Here is a 17997-nt window from a genome sequence, read left to right on the forward strand (position 1 = left end):
CGCTGCACTGATACTTCCATGTCATATTTGTATTCCACACAACAATTGTATGAAGCCAGTCCGCCTGCTGAATCCCAGCTCCTGTGCTCGGGAAAGGTGGAGAGCCGCACAGCAAGCATCAGACTGCCGACATCCAAGAGGAACTCCAGCCCGGGCGGACAATAAAACTCTTCTTTATTATCTTCTAATTAATAATGTAATAAAATATTATGTTTACCTTATACAATGCACGGAATTATAATGCATCATATTAATATAAATGGTTTATATAGATAACAATGTGAATTCATACAGATGTAACAGGTAAGTCCACAAACTAGACTCCACCCTACAGGTTCGGAACGGGATATAACACGGTATAACTCTCTATAACCATAAATCCTCCTGTCTCTGATAGAATGATGTCATTTATACTTCCATTGTAAATGTGCAGAGAGAACGATGACGTCACGGCCCATGTACATTAGGGACATGTCACCTACTGTGTTACAGAATGTCCATGTCATGTATTATATAGATGACACCAGACCACAGCCCATCCACAACGGGGCAACATTATAAAGTAATAAATTCTTTGTTTTGTGCAGTCTCTCCAGGACCAACACATCTTATTCACTCTTTATGATGGACTCCTGTCTGTTAGTTTCCACGTTGATACATTAGTTATTTATTCATTTGTTTATTCTTATTAATACATTGTTGTTACATTGTATACTTTTGTAACTCCCCTTCCTGCTCTCAACGAGACTTCTCAGGAGAATTAGGGGTTAATGAGCAGAGACTGTAATAGAGTAATGGGCAGTATAGAGCTTTACCTCCAAGACGTGTATGACGTCACTATAATGTTATATCGTCTATACATAATAATAGATAGGAATCTTCAATTCTGTAATAGATCCCAGAGATCATCACTGAATAGACGAGGGATCTGCGGATACAATTCAGTCTGTGAAGGATCCTACAGAAAGTCCGGATCGTCTTGTATCTGGATCAGGATTATTACTTTCCTTCTCAGAATCTTCTCCTTTGTTCTCTTCCCTTATTCTTCATCTTCAGCCCCTCTGACCCCCTCACTGCTCTCCGCTCCCTCCGCTGTCCTCGCCGGTTCCCGCTATCCCTGTCTCCTTTCTCCCGCTCTCTTCTCACCGCTGAGCAGCCCGGAGATCACCCGCCGACCCCACCATTTCCACATCCAGAGCTTCAGTCGGATCATATCTTATACCTGCGGCATCTTCCTCCTCTCTTACCGACCTAACACTCCCCGGAGCCCGTGTATTTTCCTCCAGACAGCAGAGATCCTGAAGAGAAGGAAGCGCCATCATAGTCTGGTGTATTTGGGGAATCCTGTTGGGGTTTACTGGGGCAGAACAGGACAGGAGCGCAGATATACTGAGGGATTAGAGCCCAGGATGTAAGGGGAGGAGGCCGAGGGTTTACAGAAGTCCTGGGGCGCATTGCCAATCATGCATATCATCAGGAGACACTTTGACCTCTTAATTTTACCCCAATACCTTTGAACCGATTATTAAAATTTAGCTTTTAAATACTCATTACATACACTGTAGTATAACCTGCGTTTTATATAAAACAAATTAGAGTGGGTGAGAAATGTGTATGTGTGTGTGTGTGTGTGTGTGTGTGTGTGTGTGTATGTGTATATATATATATATATATATATATATATATATATATATATATATATATATATATATATATATATATATATATATATATATATATATATATATACACACACACACACATACACATTACAATGCATATGCCTTTGTCCTAGATCCTCAAGAAGAGACACAAGCTCCCGGCTTGACTATATTCTCCATATTAGAGAGCCTGGTATTGTGGTGTTCATATAACATCTAGTTGTATCTATTTGCGCCTCTGTAACAATTTTAGTGTCAGTTCTTGAGGAAATGTAAAGACTTGTTACAATCTGGCAACATGCAAAGGTTAGAATACAAAGCTCTCACCACCAGGTGTCGCTATTGTAACACTCACTGTAACTGATTTGTCTATCCTGAAACTGTAAGAATTTCGTGCAGTGACTGATAGAAAATATTTATTGGAAATTATTAAAATTAATTAACCAGAAACATTGTGCTGATTTTAACCCTCTACTCTACTTAATAGGTTGTGCACATATGAAGTTACTAACCCATTCTGAGAATTACTGGGCATTTTGTTCGATCATGGGGTCACTCTACTGTACTGCCCCATGTATATAGAGATTGGAAATAGTGAAGCAGATAGAGCTCCGAGGAATTGTAGGCATAAAGGAGTCTGTATCCGAGGAGCGGGGAATCAGTGTGAACGCCCGGGACCCGGCATCGTGTCATACATGGGGGGCGCTATCATCGCTGAGGATGGGCCCCGCCGCTTCAGAACAAAGATCCATCACAGATGTCTCATGTGTTTTGGCGGGCTCTAGTTTGTATGAATCAGCCAATGGGAAGAAGGGGTGTGGTTTACATGAGCCAATAAGGATGAGACCAGGAGTATAAATATTCTGCTCTTTCCTCTCTTCCCATCACTTCTCCGCTGTGTACGTGTACAGAGGATCATGGCCAGGACCAAGCAGACCGCTCGCATCCCGTCCCACCGCTGCCCCGTCCTCCCCTGCCCGGGCACTCTCTCCTGCTACCCGCCCCACCCAGCCTCCTTTCTCCCCTGGCTCAGCAGCACCTAAACCCCCTTCAGCTGCTGGCGCCCACTCTTTGGAGGATTTTCCTTTGCTTCTTCCCCCAGGTACCATACAGAGGAAGAGGAAAGGAAGGGACAATACATCAGATGAGTGGGGGGCGGAGTCTGGCCGCGGACTGGTATGGCTGTGCGAGTCTGAGCGCTCCTGCCTCGCACCTCCTGAGCACCCTTTTATTCCCACTTTATCTCACCAGGAATGGTGAAAATTGGTCGCTATATACCTGGTGACCCACCTGCGATGCCTAAACAGAAAAGCCAAGCAGCTGTTACGACTTTCTTTGCTAAACGCTGCGACCGGTCTCATGCACGAGCGCTCAAGATGGCGCCTGATCCCACCACACGCTGTAACCCTGAAGAAGAAGGAGGCCAGGACAGCGATTCAGAGGGCGGCAGAGTGGAGGCTATTACGCCAGCCTTCTTCAAATCATTCATGAAGAAGGCTCTAACACAAGCCCTGAAGCCAGTGAGAGCGGACCTGGCGGAAATCAAATCGGAGGTTCGGGCCATCAGCTTTCGCACGGAGGCCCTCGAGTCGGCATGCACGGAGCTCGCCACACACTCTGCTGCACTTGCCACCAGAACCGAAGCCATGGAGACGCATGTCAATAATGCCCTTACCTTGATCGAAGACCAGGAAAATCGCAGTAGGCGGAAAAATATTCGCTTCAAAGGACTTCTGGAATCCTGGGCGCCTGATGCGCTGCCTAAAATTGCCCGTGAGATCTTTGCTGGATTGCTGGGGGACGAGCGCGCTGGCTCCATCGTCATAGAGCGCATTCACAGGGCCCTCCGGCCTTGGCCGAAGCCAGCTGAACCCCCAGGGATGTTATCTGTGGTCTCTTGTCGTTTGTGGATACTGCTGCCATCTTACAAGCTGCGAGGGAAAAGAGACCCATCCACTACGGAGCAGATGACATTTCCCTATATCAGGACATTGCTCCTACTACGCTGATGAAGAGACGCATCATGCGCCCCCCTCCTCGAAAAACTCTGGGAGAAAAACCTGACGTACGCCTGGTTGTTCCCGTTCGGGCTTTCGGTTCTAAAAGGAGGGAAGATGATCACCATTAGGACCCCTGACGACCTGCGGAGCGCCTGGCGAGTCCTGGACATCGTCCCTGTTGAGGTACCATCGTGGATGCCGCTGTCAGATCATGTGCCGCTCCCGCAGCTGCCGAACTTGGGAGAGTGGAAGATGGTCGCTCGCTCCAAGTCTCCGAAGCAGAAGAAGACCCCGGTGAAGACGCCTGCCCCAGAGGGTTGAGATAAGTAACCCCTTCTGACTTTTTTGATGGCCCTCATCTAAAGCCTATATGGATGGCTGACCAGTGACTTTTCCTGATTGATGCTGTAACTAGAACTCTCCTGTTATTTTGTTTTGCCCACCTTGCCTCTGCGTGGAGGATTGAGAGAATTTTAGTGCCCGGGATTGCAGCGTGGATACGAGGACTTCACCCTGTCTCCTCACCCCCCCATCGCCCCCCCTCCCTGACTCTCCTGCCCCATCCCAAATACCTGGTCTGCATTGCTTGAGATGCACCGGGCAGATCCCTGGCATGGAATGCCCTGGCATTCCGAGGAGCCACCGATGAAATCCCACGGACGGGTGACTGCTACTGATCCCTCCTTCATCTAGATCGAGATTTTCCTAGCCCTGAAATTCGGCATGGTGACCTAGTTACTGTCTGGCCCTTTCACTGTTGGTGGCCAACAGAGCTTACTTTATCTCCCTTAGGTGTTATATCTGTACCTCTACTATTACCTTTATCCCCTATTCATTTCGCTTTTCATCATCCATGCATCATTCGTCTCCCTTCCTCTTCTCTACCCTTTGCCCACTTAATTCTACCTCTGCCCCCCCCCTTCTCTTCTTCTCGCCTCGCTTTCCATCCTTTCTGAAAGCTGCACCATCCCTTCGCCTTCTTATCCCATCACTCTTACATTCCCATTCTCCTAACTCAATTAGTCCTACCCCCCCTCCCTACCTCCTTCTCCCCTTACCTACCCTATAGTCTGGGAGGCCCATAAAGCCTACATCAGGGGGATCTTCATCGCCTGAGGCTCAAAATTGAAAAAGACATACCAGAAAGAGATAGACACTCTCCTACTTAAAATAGCTAGCTTAGAAAGATTACACAAGACCACATGCACTGGCCCCGTCCAGGATGACCTACATTCACTCAGGGAACAATTATTGTCACTCCTAAACTATAAATCCTCTAAGGCATATCTTAACTTTAGACACCGCTTGTACACTCATGGTAATAAAGGAGGCAAGCTCATGTCGTCCCTGCTTAAGAAAGCTAAGGCGAAACAGCATATCCACCATGTTAGGGACGAACGGGGCGACTCTTGCACCACAACTGAGGCTATTGCGGTGGCTTTCCAGAAGTTTTACTCTAAATTGTACAATTTAGACGCCACGATAGATTCCTCTACACCTGTAAAACGAAGACCTCACTCATTGAGGACTTGTTACAACACCTCTCCCTGCCTCGTGTGGAGGAGGGGATGGCCGAGAGCCTGTTAGCCCCCATCACTGATGATGAGGTTGGGCGTGTTCTGACCTCTTTCCCTCCAGGCAAGAGCCCGGGCCCTGACGGCCTCCCCCTCCAGTACTATACGAGGTACCGAGACGTACTGACCCCCCATTTGACTGAATGGTGCACCTCGCTGTTTGAGGGCTCCCAATTACCTAGGCAATCCTTAGAGGCACACATCTCCCTACTGGCCAAAGAGGGGAAGGATCCGAGTGATTGTGGCAGCTTTTGCCCGATTTCACTATTAAATATGGATCTTAACCCCTTAAGGACCCAGCCATTTTACACCTTAGGACCTGGCCATTTTTTGCACATCTGACCACTGTCACTTTAAACATTAATAACTCTGGAATGCTTTTAGTTATCATTCTGATTCCGAGATTGTTTTTTCGTGACATATTCTACTTTAACATAGTGGTAAAATTTTATGGTAACTTGCATCCTTTCTTGGTGAAAAATCCCAAAATTTCAGCAAGTTCAGCAGCAATTTTCCAATTTTTCACAAAATTTCCAAAATCACAATTTTTCAGGGACCAGTTCAGGTTTGAAGTGGATTTGAAGGGTCTTCATCTTAGAAATACCCCACAAATGACGCCATTATAAAAACTGCACCCCCAAAGTATTCAAAATTACATTCAGTCAGCATTTTAACCCTTTAGGTGTTTCACAGGAATAGCAGCAAAGTGAAGGAGAAAATTCACAATCTTCATTTTTTACACTCGCATGTTCTTGTAGACCCAATTTTTGAATTTTTACAAGGGGTAAAAGGAGAAAATGTATTCTTATATTTGTAGCCCAATTTCTCTCGAGTAAGCACATACCTCATATGTCTATGTAAAGTGTTCGGCGGGCACAGTAGAGGGCTCAGAAGGGAAGGAGCGACAAGGGGATTTTGGAGCGTACGTTTTTCTGAAATGGTTTTTGGGGGGCATGTTGCAGTTAGGAAGCCCCTATGGTGCTAGAACAGGAAAAAAAAAACACATGGCATACCATTTTGGAAACTATACTCCTTGAGGAACGTAACAAGGAATAAAGTGTGCCTTAATACCCCACAGGTGTTTCATGACTTTTGCATATGTAAAAAAAAATAAAAAAAATGTCAATAAAATGTGTGTTTACCCCCAAATTTCACATTTTTGCAAGGGTTAATAGCAGAAAATACCCCCAAAATTTGTAACCCCATCTCTTCCGAGTATGAAGGTACCCCATAAGTTGACCTGAAGCGCACTATGGATGAACTACAATGCTCAGAAGAGAAGGAGTCATATTTGGCTTTTTGAGAGCAAATTTTGCTCGGGGGCATGTCGCATTTAGGAAGCCCCTATGGTGCCAGAACAGCAAAAAATACCCACATTCCATACCATTTTGGAAACTAGACCCCTGGAGGAACGTAACAAGGAATAAAGTGAGCCTTAATACCCCACAGGTGTTTCACGACTTTTGCATATGTAAAAAAAAAATAAAAAAAATGTCAATAAAATGTGTGTTTACCCCCAAATTTCACATTTTTGCAAGGGTTAATAGCAGAAAATACCCCCAAAATTTGTAACCCCATCTCTTCCGAGTATGAAGGTACCCCATAAGTTGACCTGAAGCGCACTACGGGCGAACTACAATGCACACAAGAGAAGGAGTCATATTTAGCTTTTTGAGAGCAAATTTTGCTCGGGGGGGGGGGCTTGTCACATTTAGGAAGCCCCAATGGTGCTAGAACAGCAAAATAACCCCCACATGGCATACCATTTTGGAAACTAGACCCCTTGAGGAACGTAACAAGGGGTACAGTGAGCATTTACCCCCCACTGGTGTCTGTCAGATCTTTGGAACAGTGGGCTGTGCAACATTTTTAATTTGTGCAGCCCACTGTTCCAAAGATCTGTCAGACACCAGTGGGGTGTAAATTCTCACTGCACCCCTCATTACATTCCGTGAGGGGTGTAGTTTCCGAAATGGGGTCACATGTGTTTTTTTTTTTTTTTTTTTGCGTTAGTCAAAACCACTGTAACAGTCAGCCACCCCTGTGCAAATCACCTCAAATGTACATGGTGCACTCTCCCTTCTGAGCCTTGTTGTGCGCCCCCAGAGCACTTTGCGCCCACATATGGGGTATCTCCATAGTCGGGAGAAGTTGCATTACAAATTTTGGGGGGCTTTTTTCCCTTTTACCTCTTGTCAAATTGAAAAGTATAGGGCAACACCAGCATGTTAGTGTAAAAAAAAAATATTTTTTTTACACTAACATGCTGGTGTAGACCCCAACTTCACCTTTTCATAAGGGGTGAAAGGAGAAAAAGCCCCCCAAAATTTGTAAGGCAATTTCTCCCGAGTACGGCGATACCCCATATGTGACCCTAAACTGTTGCCTTGAAATACAACAGGGCTCCGAAGTGAGAGCGCCATGCGCATTTGAGGCCTGAATTAGGGATTTGCATAGGGGTGGACATAGGGGTATTCTACGCCAGTGATTCCCAAACAGGGTGCCTCCAGCTGTTGCAAAACTCCCAGCATGCTTGGACAGTCAACGGCTGTCCGGCAATACTGAGAGTTGTTGTTTTGCAACAGCTGGAGGCTCCATTTTGAAAACAGTGGCGTACCAGACATTTTTCATTTTTATTGGGGAGGGGGGCTGTGTAGGGGTATGTGTATATGTAGTGTTTTTTACTTTTTATTTTATTTTGTGTTTAGTGTAGTGTAGTGTTTTTAGGGTACAGTCACACGGGCAGGGGGGGTTACAGCAATTTTCCCGCTGCGAGTTTGAGCTGCGGCGCAAAATTTGCTGCATCGCAAACTTGCAGCCTGATACTCACTGTAAGCCCCCTGCCCATGTGAATGTACCCTGTACATTCACAAGGTGGGGACCTCCAGCTGTTGCAAAACTACAACTCCCAGCATGCACAGTCTATCAGTGCATGCTGGTAGTTATAGTTTTGCAACAGCTGGAGGCACACGGGTTGGGAAACACTGAGTTAAGAAACAGACAATGTTTCCCAACCAGTGTGCCTCCAGTTGTTGCAAAACCACAACTCCCAAACATTCTCAGGCATGCTGGGAGTAGTAGTTCGGCAACATCTTTAGAGCCAGATGTTGCCGAACTACAACTCCCAGCATGCTTGGAGTTGTAGTTTGCAACATCTGGAGGACTACAGTTTGCAGACCACTAATACAGTGGTTCCCAATCTGTGCCCTTCCAGATGTTGCAAAACTTCAACTCCCAGTATGCCAAAACTGTCAAGGCATGCTGGGAGTTGTAGTTCTGCAACATCTGAAGGGCCAGATGTTACAGAACTACAACTCCCAGCATGCCTGGACAGTAAGGGCATGCTGAGGATGTGTAGTTTTGCAACATCTGGAAGGGCACAGTGGTCTCCAAACTGTGGACCTCCAGATGTTGCAAAACTGCAACTCCCAGCATGCCCAGATGCCAAGGGCTGTCTGGGCATGCTGGGAGTTGTAGTATATAGGGTCCCATTACAGCAATGCATGTCGCTTTACGGTGACGTGCATTGCTGTAGAGGGCCCGACCGCGGCTGAAGATCTACTCACCTGTCGCCGCCATCTTCCTTGCCGGGATCCGTGTCTTCAGGGACGAGGTAAGTACCGGGGCCGGTCCCCAGCACTCCCCCGTCCCCCGCCGCGTCCTCCGGTCTTCCTCCCGTCCTCTCCGGACTTCAAGGGGCCGGGCAGGACGGGAGGAAGTAACCGCTCCCCCCCCCTCCCCCTGTGATTGGTCGGTTAACTAACCGAAGAATTGCAGGGGATCGGAAGAGGTGGCAGGCTTGCCACCTCGCTCCTAGGCTTCAGCATGGTCCTGGCTGTCTGTGACAGCCGGGATCATGCGAAATTACTGGGCGGTCGGGTCCCAGAGACCCGATCAGCCCGGTATCACCGCAAATCGCAAGGGCTAATCGCAAGGGCTAATCGCAAACCTACATGGCCCCCCTCGGCGTTTGCCCTGGATCCCTGCTGAAGGATTTCAGCAGGGATCCGCTTCCGATCTCCGCCGGGTGAGCAGCGGAGACCAGGAAAAGACATGACGTATGCATACGTCATGGGTCCTTAACCCCTTAAGGACCGAGCCCTTTTTCACCTTAAGGACCGGAGCGCTTTTTGCAATTCTGACCACTGTTACTTTAAACATTAATAACTCTGGAATGCTTTTAGTTATCATTCTGATTCCGAGATTGTTTTTTCGTGACATATTCTACTTTAACTTAGTGGTAAAATTTTATTGTAACTTCCATCCTTTCTTGGTGAAAAATCCCCAAATTTGATGAAAAAAATGAAAATTTTGCATTTTTCTAACTTTGAAGCTCTCTGCTTGTAAGGAAAATGGATATTCAAAATATTTTTTTTTGGGATTCACATATACAATATGTCTACTTTATGTTTGCATCATAAAATTTATGAGTTTTTACTTTTGGAAGACACCAGAGGGCTTCAAAGTTCAGCAGCAATTTGGAAATTTTTCACAAAATTTTCAAACTCGCTATTTTTCATGGACCAGTTCAGTTTTCAAGTGGATTTGAAGGGTCTTCATATTAGAAATACCCCATAAAAGACCCCATTATAAAAACTACACCCCCCAAAGTAATCAAAATGACATTCAGTAAGTGTATTAACCCTTTAGGTGTTTCACAGGAATAGCAGCAAAGTGAAGGAGAAAATTCAAAATCTTCATTTTTTACACTCGCATGTTCTTGTAGACCCAATTTTTGAATTTTTGCAAGGGGTAAAAAGGAGAAAATTTTTACTTGTATTTGAAACCCAATTTCTCTCGAGTAAGCACATACCTCATATGTCTATATTAATTGTTCGGCGGGCGCAGTAGAGGGCTCAGAAGGGAAGGAGCGACAAATGGTTTTTGGGGGGCATGTCACCTTTAGGAAGCCCCTATGGTGCCAGGACAGCAAAAAAACACACATGGCATACCATTTTGAAAACTAGACTCCTCGGGGAACGTAACAAGGGGTTAAGTGAACCTTAATACCCCACAGGTTTTTCACGACTTTTGCATATGTAAAAAAATTTTTTTTTTTTACCTAAAATGCTTAGTTTCCCAAAAATATTACATTTTTAAAAAGTGTAATAGCAGAAAATACCCCCCAAAATTTGAATCACAATTTCTCCCGATTCAGAAAACACCCCATATGGGCGTGAAAATTGCTCTGCTGGCGCACTACAGGTCTCAGAAGAGAAGGAGTCACATTTGGCTTTTTGAAAGCAAATTTTACTCTGGGGGCATGCCGCATTTAGGAAGCCCCTATGGTGCCAGGACAGCAAAGAAAAACACATGGCATACCATTTTGGAAACTAGACCCCTCGGGGAACGTAACAAGGGGTTAAGTGAACCTTTATACCCCACAGGTGTTTCATGACTTTTGTATATGTAAAAAAAAAATTTTTTTTTTACCTAAAAGCGTTAATTTTCAACGTAAATTTGTTTTCCCTTAGTCCTAACAGCAGCACAAGTGGTGAAGTGGGGTGTTCTGCCCCTGTGAAGCTGGCAGGACGGTGGAATTTTTAATTCCGCCCAAGCAATTTAAATTAATTAGCCCCCCCCCCCCATAAAAGGCCTCCTCCCCTAGGCCATCTCGCTTAATAACAAGTAACAAAAAAGTTTAGGGTGGGAAATTTGTGTGCTGCTGTTAGGACTAAGGGAAAACAAATTTACGTTAAAAATTAACGCTTCCCTTACGTCCTAACCAGCAGCACAAGTGGGGACTTAGCGAGTAACAACACAAATAGGGAGGGACTACGGCAGAGTGGCACTTAGGATTGACTGCCCAAAGGCCAACTCTTCCGATCGTTTGGCATTAACCCTGTAATGACTCAAAAAAGTATTGTGGGTGCTCCAAGAAGCAGCAGCACAAATCTGTTCCAGAGGAACAGACCTTTTCTCAGCAAAGGAAGTAGAGACTGCCCTAGTGGAATGGGCAGTGACAAAGGCAGGAGGAGTTAGCTCCTGGACTATGAAGGTCTCTCGGATTGCCTCCTTAATCCACCTACTTAGGGTAGGTTTAGAGGCTTTCAAGCCCTTGTTCTTTCCAGAAAAAGAAACAAGGAGGTGTTCCGACTTCCTGAATTCTCCAGTTCTTGAGATATAGACTCTGAGAGCTCTAGAGATGTCCAGAGTGTGGTCAACCGCTTCTTCAGGAGAGGATGGATTAGGCAGTAGAACTGGAAGAGAAATAACCTGGTTGGTATTGGAGAAAGTCGGAACCTTAGGAAGGAAGGTAGGTAAAAACCTCAACAGGACTCTGTCCTGTAGAAAAACAGTATAAGGCTCGAAAGCCGAAAGGGCCTGAAGCTCACCCACTCTCTTGGCTGAGGTTATGGCCAATAAAAAAGTGACTTTAAGGGATAAATACCTAAAGTCTACTTCTTCCAGAGGTTCAAAGGGGGGAGAGCATAACCCCCTGAGAACAGTGGTTAAATCCCAACTGGGAATAGGTCTGAGAACTGTAGGTTTAAGTCTTTCAGCCCCTTTGAGGAATCTTCTAACTAGGGATTCTTGTGATAGAGACCTGCCTAGGAAGGCAGAGAGTGCTGCGACCTGAACCTTTAAGGTGGATGGGCTAAGACCCTTGTCAAGGCCATCCTGGAGAAAACGCAGTATTGCAGAAAGAGGAGGATCTGAGGTAACTACCTCTTTCGTTGCACACCATTGAAGGAAAATCTTCTTTATCCTGGAGTAAACCTTGTTTGTAGACTCTGCTCTAGAGTGTGCAATAGTTCTCAAGACCTCCGCAGGAAGCCCACTCCTTAGTAGGGTCCTGTCAATCTCCAGGCTGTCAGATTGAGTCTCCTCAGATCTAGGCAGGAGCCTGTGTTGTGAGACACAAGGTTCTGCACGTGGGGAAGCCTCCAATAACACCCCTGACTCATCCTCATGAGTTGGGTGAACCAAGACCTCTTCGGCCAGAATGGGATGATGGCAATCACTGAGGTCTGGTCTTGCCTGACTTTCATCAATACCCTGGGTATCATGGAAAGTGGAGGGAATATGTAGGCCAGCCTGAACCTCCATGGGATGGACAGAGCGTCTATCGCCACCGGATTGTCCTCCTTGTAAAGGGAACAAAACTTGCTCACTTTGGCATTCAGCCGGGTTGCCATGAGGTCTATTTCTGGTGTACCCCACTTCAGGGTTATCCTCCTGAAGATCTTCTCGTTGAGAGACCATTCTCCCTGGACTGCAAGCCTGCGACTTAGACGATCTGCCACTACGTTGAGATCCCCCTTGATGTGGACTGCAACAAGGTGGGATAGGTTGAGCTCTGCCCACGATAGAATAAGTCCGGTCTCCCTGAGGAGCACTTGGGACTTTGTGCCACCCTGTCTGTTGATATAAGCCACTACAGTGGTGTTGTCTGACCGGACTCTTATTGCTTTCCCTAAGATATGGGGAGCAAAGTGGAGGAGCGCAAGACGAACTGCTCTCAGTTCTCTCATGTTGGATGAGAGTAACCTTTCCTGAGGGGTCCAGGTACCCTGAACCGGATGGTCGTCCAGATGGGCTCCCCACCCTAGAAGGGAGGCGTCCGTGGTCAGAGTGATCCACAGAGGTTGAATCAAGGACTTCCCATCTGTCAGGTTTGTCCACCACCTGAGAGAGGCACGGACTTCGGACGACAGGGTGCATTTTTTGTCCAACCCACTGGGGTTGCAATTCCAGGCAGTCAAGACCTGATCTTGGAGAGGTCGGAGGTGCCACAGGGCCCAGGGGACTGCTTCTGCAGACGCTGACATGTGGCCCAACATCTTCATTAGAGTTCTGATGGGCACTCTGCGAGGTACCGACAAAAACTCTGCGGCTCTTATGACGCGCTCTCTCCTTTCTGGGGTGAGAGACAGCGTCATCCGAGAGGAGTCTAGGACAAACCCCAGGAACCTTCTTGAGGTAGATGGAATGATCTCGGATTTTTCCCAATTTATGAGCCACCCTAGGTGTTGAAGAAAATCCAGGGTCAGTTGAAGATGAGCTTGAAGAATGTCTAGAGTTGCGGCTTTTAAAAGCCAGTCGTCTAGATAAGGAACAATCTCTAGGCCTTTTAGTCTTAGAGCAGAGACAACTGGAGCCACCACCTTTGTGAAGGTGTGGGGAGCGGAGGTAATGCCGAACGGTAGAACAGCAAATTGGAAATGCCTTACCATACCTTTTATGGTGATGGCGATTCTTAAGAACTTCCTGTGGGCAGGAAATATAGGGACATGAAGGTATGCATCCTTCAAGTCTATAGTGACCATGAGATCTTGTGGGTTCAGGATACTGACCACCGAGCGAATGGTTTCCATTCTGAACCGCCTTTTCCTTATAAATCGGTTTAGGTAGCGCAGGTCTATTATCATGCGCCAGTCGCCATTTGGTTTGGGAACCAAAAATATTGGGGAGTAGACGCCAGATCCTCTTTGATCTGGGGGAACTTCTTCCAAAGCTTGCTTTTCCAAGTATTGGAGAACTGAGGTTTCTATGACAGCCTGTTTTAGCTGAGGAAGTAACTTTGTTAAGACAAACTTCCTTGGGGGAGGGGAGGTAAATTCTATCCTGTACCCCGACTGAATAACCTTCAGAACCCAGGGATCCTGGATTTCTTGCATCCAGGTTGTAGGGAATAAACTTAAACGTCCTCCTACTGGAGGAGGATGGGCAGATAGATTCTCTGCAACAAACACTTGAGGGGAAGGGAGAGGGAAAACGTTGGTGGATGTCAGTGGAGAGTCATAGCTCGGCCTTCCGGTCTTTACCGCGGCCGCGACCTCCACCACGTTTTTGAAAGGACTGACGTCTCTGGGATCTAGGAGGGCCCTGGGACTTCCCCCCTCTTGCTCTACCTTTACCCCGAAAGGCCTGAACAGGAAGGCACCTGCCTTTTTTGTCAGCATAACCTTCCATTATGCGATCCAGCTCAGAACCAAATAGCCAAGTAGGCTCGAAAGGCATCCCACACAAGTTAAACTTGGAGGTGTTGTCCGCTACCCAAGGGCGTAACCACAAGGGACGTCTGCTAGCAGAAGCGAGTGCCATGGACTTGGCAGCTAGCTTAAGGTTTTGCTGGGAGGCCTCGCAGAGGAAGTCTATACCAAGGAGGAGTGTCTTGAAGCTGTCCAAGATGTCTTCCCTGGGGACATTGTTGTCAATCTCAGTCTGTATGCGCTCCACACGCTCCTTCACGAAGTCAGACACTTCTCCCGAGGCAATAGCCACAGAGGCAGACGCTGATGCTGCCGAATATGTCCGTCTGAGAAGGGAATCCACCTTCCTATCAAGCGGGTCCTTGAGGTTGCTTCCATCATCCGCGGGAACCAAGACTCTCTTGGACAGTTTATTTACTGCCATATCAACCTTAGGAGGTGGCATCCAGGAATCAGATTCCGCGTCCGAGAGAGGGTACATCAATTTGAAGGTACGAGTGACAAGCGCAGGTTTATCTGGGTGCTTCCACTCAGCCTTCATCATCTTTTTGCGTGCATCATTCACCTTGAAAACCCAAGGTTCTCTAGAGGTGGATGCAGAGGCTTCCCCTTGGTCAACATCCTGGTCCCTTGACCGGATGGACCTAAGTAATCTCTGCGTCTTTTCCGCAGGGAAAAGAGGCGGAAACATCTTCACCTCAACAGGCTGTTCAGACTGTACAGATGACCTCTGGTCCAATACATCGACCGACATAACGGATTCTTCCGCCACAGAAGGAGGAGTGGATTCAGTTCTAGCTCTTTTGGGAACAAGAGCACTCTTAATTTCAGATATGGAATTTCCCATAAACTCCTTCATCCAGATGAACATGTCCTGGACAGTAGGTTCAGCTGGATTAGAGGGTGGACGGCAACCGGGACACCTGTTATATTCGTAAGCGTCCGGAAGCGGAGTGCCGCAATTGGCGCAAGTTAGATGGCGTTTTTTTGGCGCTAGCCTTACGACCACCAGAGTGTGGGTCACTAGAGGAAGGAGTAGACATGACTCTGGAAAGAAAGAAAATAAGTTAGGGATAATAAATAAAATTATTATCGCCCTAACGCCAAATAGAGAGGGAGAGATACCTATAATGCAGATAGGAGCTCTAACCACTAATGCTAGGCTTGTAAATAGGACTAGCTATGATGGCAGCAGAGACTGAATGAAGGTCTCAGCTGTCTTTATATGGGAAGGGGCCCGGAAGCCCTGCCCCCTTCAGAGAAAGACCAGCCTGCAATAGGCTGAAACACCCGGAAGGGAATTTTAATAAAAATTATCCACTGAGCCCTTCCCTAACTAGGAAAGGGCTCACGCCTGAATTTTCACCTAAATATAAAACTTAAAAGGCAGCGCAAAGCGCTGAAGAAAGTGAGGCCGGGACCGGAAGTCGTCAGATGACGTACTTCCGGTCCACGGCTCGCACAGTGTAATGGAGGCGAGCGTGCGCCGGGACACGTGGGACGCCAGGCGGGTAAGAAAAAACCTGCGGCGGCATCCCTAATGCTATGAGGGATCACCGGATCCCTATAGCAACATAAAATAGTCAAAACAAATAGTTTTAAGATAAACCAGGCCGGAGGCCCAGATAATATAAAAAGAAAAAAACAGGGGGCAGTTGAAAAAGGTACTGCGCCCCAAAAATATCTCCCCAATACAGGGGAGACATCCAGGCAGGCTCCAAAGGAGCCTGCACCGTCCTGCTGTCCTTACACAGGACAGAAAAAAAGCAAGATGGCCTAGGGGAGGAGGCCTTTTATGGGGGGGGCTAATTAATTTAAATTGCTTGGGCGGAATTAAAAATCCCACCGTCCTGCCAGCTTCACAGGGGCAGAACACCCCACTTCACCACTTGTGCTGCTGTTTAGGACGTAAGGGAATGCTTGTTTTCCCAAATATTTAACATTTTTAAAAAGGGTAATAGCAGAAAATATCCCCCAAAATTTGAAGCCCAATTTCTCCCGAGTACGGCAATACCCCATATGTGTCCCTAAACTGTTGCCTTGAAATACGACAGGGCTCCAAAGTGAGAGCGCCATGCGCATTTGAGGCCTAAATTAGGGATTGCATAGGGGTGGACATAGGGGAATTCTACGCCAGTGATTCCCAAACAGGGTGCCTCCAGCTGTTGTAAAACTCCCAGCATGCCTGGACAGTCAGTGGCTATCTGGCAATACTGGGAGTAGTTGTTTTGCAACAGCTGGAGGCTCCGTTCTGGAAACAGTGGCGTACCAGACGTTTTTCATTTTTATTGGGGAGGGGAGGGGGGCTGTGTAGGGGTATGTGTATATGTAGTGTTTTTTACTTTTTATTTTATTGTGTGTTAGTGTAGTGTTTTTAGGGTACAGTCACATGGGCGGGGGTTCACAGTAGTTTCTCGCTGGCAGTTTGAGCAGCGGCAGAAAATTTGCTGCAGCTCAAACTTGCAGCCGGATACTTACTGTAATCCTCCGCCCATGTGAGTGTACCCCGTACGTTCATATTGGGGGGGGGGGGGGAACATCCAGCTGTTGCAAAACTACAACTCCCAGCATGTACGGTCTATCAGTGCATGCTGGGAGTTGTAGTTTTGCAACCGCTGGAGGCTCCGTTTTGGAAACAGTGACGTACCAGACGTTTTTCATTTTTATTGGGGAGGGGGGCTGTGTAGGGGTATGTGTATATGTAGTGTTTTTTACTTTTTATTTTATTTTGTGTTAGTGTAGTGTAGTGATTTAGGGTACAGTCGCACGGGCGGGGGGTTCACAGTAGTTTCTCGCTGGCAGTTTGAGCAGCGGCAGAAAATTTGCTGCAGCTCAAACTTGCAGCCGGATACTTACTGTAATCCTCCGCCCATGTGAGTGTACCCCGTACGTTCATATTGGGGGGGGGGGGAACATCCAGCTGTTGCAAAACTACAACTCCCAGCATGTACGGTCTATCAGTGCATGCTGGGAGTTGTAGTTTTGCAACAGCTGGAGACACACAGGTTGTGAAACACCGAGTTTGGTAACAAACTCAGTGTTTTGCAACCAGTGTGCCTTCAGCTGTTGCAAAAGCTACAACCCCCAGCATGTACGGACAGCGGAAGGGCATGCTGGGTCTTGTAGTTATAAATAGCCAAAAACAAAGAGACCCACAATACTAATATTATTTCAAAAAGTATAACAATCTTTATTAGACAATAAAAAACTGTTTTTAAAAAATTAGAAAAAGGCAAAGGATGACCTTACACAGGAGACAACAGGTGCCAGTGGGCCTGGTATGGGTAATGTGGGTATTCAATCAAGAGTATACATAATATAAGGCTAGCGTAGCTGCATGTTTACAATATCGTAACAATAGGTATAATATCTAACATACATTGAGGTAACATAGGAAGCATTGTTACCTCAATGTATGTTAGATATTATACCTATTGTTACGATATTGTAAACATGCAGCTACGCTAGCCTTATATTATGTATACTCTTGATTGAATACCCACATTACCCATACCAGGCCCACTGGCACCTGTTGTCTCCTGTGTAAGGTCATCCTTTGCCTTTTTCTAATTTTTTAAAAACAGTTTTTTATTGTCTAATAAAGATTGTTATACTTTTTGAAATAATATTAGTATTGTGGGTCTCTTTGTTTTTGGCTATTTATTGGTACCCCCGGGACCTACATACGGCACATATTGTTTTGCCGTTTTTGTTGTTTGGCTAACTTGTCTTGTAGTTATGCAACAGCCGGGGGCATACTACATTGGCTGGGGATGCTGGGGATTGTAGTTATGCAACAGCTGGAGACACACTGGTTTACTACTTA

The sequence above is a fragment of the Hyla sarda genome, unplaced genomic scaffold, assembly GCF_029499605.1.
Source record: "Hyla sarda isolate aHylSar1 unplaced genomic scaffold, aHylSar1.hap1 scaffold_88, whole genome shotgun sequence".
Classification (NCBI taxonomy): Eukaryota; Metazoa; Chordata; class Amphibia; order Anura; family Hylidae; genus Hyla; species Hyla sarda.